Below are 3,518 nucleotides of genomic sequence, written 5' to 3'. Positions count from 1 at the left end.
CCTATTGCTACGAAAGCCATACTGTCGGTCATTAAGAAGCTTCCGTTCTTCAAGATATTTCTGGAGCTGATAATTAATCAGCGTTTCCATGACCTTGGAAAGAAGGGACGTAAGTACAATCGGTCGGTAATTAGACGGTAAGGAAGATTCGCCTTTTTTGGGGATAGGCTGGACAAATGCGGTTTTCCATCCGCTCGGAAGGGGACCTGAGGAGTAGGACAAATGAAAAAGATTCCGCAGTGGTTTTGCCAGCGTTGAAAAACACCTCTTCAAAATAATAGCGGGGAGAACATGCAGACCAGCGGATGTATGTATGTTGAGATCTTTTAGGACTCTCGCAACAGTACGAGTGTGAAAATAGATTTGCCCCATGGAATCCCTAACGCGTTCGAATGGCTTTATTATTTGTATTGCATATGCAAGACTGATATTGAACAAGTGATCTACTAATTATTTCCAATTTATTTTTCACTGAACGTATTTAACTCATAAACTATTCCATTGCTGAATTGTATAATAATGCAATTTCTTTTTACGTAACCTATACTTTAATTTAATTTAGTTTTGCGTGGCATAACAGTAAAAAAATATAGCAATTATTCTCCCTAAACCTGCAATCACAGACAAATGTTCTTCCTGTTTAAACCTCATTAAAGAAAGTGGGTGAATACCACGACTCCTGAATGTATATTGTCCAAATTTTAATGTTTGTTTCTTTATACACATCACTCCCTTGCACTTTATTAAATTTAATTATTATAAAAACATCAGAAGTGTTACTTCTAATTGATAATATACACATGAGAAGAAGACCGACACCACGCCCCCGGGGTTGTGCATATTCATTGATGATTTATTTCCGTCTTTCATCTACCACTCTTCTGAATTTCATTTTTCTACAAAATTTAGAAGTAGTTTCCTGAACTAATACTTCGTTTGTTTTTGTGGGTGGATATCAAGCCCCTAAATCAAAAATTGAAATGTTTCAATTGTTTCCTTTCTTTGTAACATAATTCTGATGATCGGTCAGTCAGTTGAGGTTGTTTGTAATTTTTGAAGTGCTATGTCTCGGAAACTCTTGACTACGGAGAAATTACGGTATAGTTGAGCATTCTAAAAATGTAAATGCAGTCATTTGGGATATTATGTTTAATCATCCAAAATTTTGATTTTGAAAATTTATGAGTTTTCAATTTACCGTATGTATTTCAAAATTCAATAGTTATAATGATACAGCAATATCACACACAATTTTGAATTATAGTTTTTGAACTTACTCCCCTTTTTTAAGGTTAAACATTTCTCAGAACACTCTTTTGCACTGAGATAAGAAATATATTGATATTTTTTAAAAAATTGCTTTAATATAAAAGTAAAACCATTTGACTAATTTCACAAAACTTGTTTATTTTAAAATCTTGATTCTTAACATTTTTTTAAAAATCTAAATTGTTTCTCCCACTGGTTTTATGATCAATTCTAGAACTTGAACATGTTCTGGGGTAGAAATTGCATATAATACAGCTTGTGACACATCCTTGGCATTTAAAACTATAGGATTATTTTCATAAGCTTCCTTCGGTAGAATTTCAGTTCTTACTCCACCAGGACTAATGCTCTTTGTAAATGAAATGACACATAAAAATAAATAAAATCTTCTTTGTTGAAATGTTTAAAGAATTACTCACAGTTGTCTTAATTTTACTCCCCAAAGACCTCAATTCATTGCGAAGAGTTTCATTGATCGCTGTGACGGCAAACTTCGATGCCGAATAAATATTCAAACTTGGACAAGCCGGTTCACCGACAACATGATGTCCTAGCCAACTATTTATATGCAAAATATGTCCGTTGAAATTTCTCTTCTTCATGCTCTCAAAAGCTGCTTGAGTTGCAAAAATCAAGCCTTTAACATTTGTATCGAAAATGTCGGTAATGATTTTTGAATCCACATCAAGTAAATTGCCAAATCGAAGTATTCCTGCATTATTGACTAGAATATCAGTTCCACCAAGGGTTTCATCGATCCAGGTGAATGTTTTCTTTATTTCAGCTTCATTGGTTATGTCCAGTTGACGAGTATAGTAAGAAGCTTGAAGATTCTTTGGTAATTCTGAGCGATTTGTATTTAAACGATCAATTCGACGTGCAGTAGCGACAACTTTTAAACCAGCTCTAACTAAGTCATCAGCTATGGCTTTTCCAATTCCTGAACTAGCTCCAGTTACAACTGCAACTCGATTCTGCCAACGTTCCATGATATTGATTATTGGGATTGATGGTTCTTCACTAGTTGGGTTCAGATAGTTAAGTGAATTGCTTTAGATAGATGATGCCTGGTTTTGTACTTTTATACAACTCTTTGTTCTAGACTATCTCTTCAGAAAATAATCTCTCATGTTTCACTCAATGGAAAAAAAACAAAATGCATTTCCAAGGACCCATAGGTTATTGAAAAATTATATTATTAATAAATTGAATTCAATGTCACTACGATTTTCAATGTGTTTATTTTCAGTTTGAGCTGATAACCATGTAGAAGATACGAAATGTTGTACATTTTGCAAAGAAATATGAATTCATTTAATTGCTTTGATTTCTGTTTTCTTTTGAAATATATTAAACTTTCACTATTATTTGAACCATATGAGTATTAAGAGAATTTTTGCTTAAAGTTAAAGAAAGAGCTCCTAAGAGAACCGTTTGGCAATTCGAGAAAGCCAACTGGGACGGTCTCAACAATTACTTCAGGATCTTTAACTGGTCACTATGCTTCCTCGATAGTGACGTTGACGCCAGCGGTGATATGATCACAAGTTTGATTCTCCTGGGATTGAGAACTTTTATCCCGAATATGGTTAAAAGCATCAGACCTAAGGAAAACGCATGGTTCGATGCGACCTGTAAAGAGGTCATTAGGGTTAAGAAGGTAAGTTTCCGTTATTTTAAAGCCAATTCAGCTGAGGAAAACCAAAATAAGTTCAAGCAGGCCACGAAGACCTGCAAAGCCTATATTCGAAGCAAATCTCTTTGCTAGGCAGTTCGCCGCGAATTCAACGCTGCCAGTGAGTGTTATGACTCCGCCTGTACTTGATCGAGTTAATGATTCTATGAGGCAAATCTTTTTTCTCACTCGTACTGAAGCGAGAGTCCTAAAAGAACTTAACATACATAAATCTGCTGGTCCGGATGGTATCGCCGCTATTGTTCTGACGAGGTGTTCTTCATCGCTGGCAAAACCACTGCGTAAGCTTTTTCATCTGTCCTATTCCTCAGGTCTCGTTCCGAGCGCATGGAAAACCGCATTTGTCCAGCCTATTCCCAAAAAAGGCGAATCTTCCTTACCGTCTAATTACCGACCGATTGTACTTACGTCCCTTCTTTCCAAGGTCATGGAAACGCTGATTAATTATCAGCTCCAGAAATATCTTGAAGAACGGAAGCTTCTTAATGACCGACAGTATGGCTTTCGTAGCAATAGGTCCACTTGTGATCTCATGGTTCATCTTACCGAACAG

General features: G+C 35.8%; 1 pseudogene; it reads right to left on the bottom strand.

Moving 5' to 3' along the window:
* Positions 1 to 1,423: 1,423 nt before the first annotated feature.
* Positions 1,424 to 2,312, bottom strand: LOC129947651 (farnesol dehydrogenase-like; annotated as a pseudogene).
* Between the last annotated feature and the right edge of the window lie 1,206 nt (positions 2,313 to 3,518).

Source organism: Eupeodes corollae, chromosome 2 (genome assembly GCF_945859685.1).
Source record: "Eupeodes corollae chromosome 2, idEupCoro1.1, whole genome shotgun sequence".
Lineage (NCBI taxonomy): Eukaryota > Metazoa > Arthropoda > Insecta > Diptera > Syrphidae > Eupeodes > Eupeodes corollae.
Note: the sequence above shows the minus strand (reverse complement) of the source record. Positions and strands in the feature narration are given on the sequence as shown.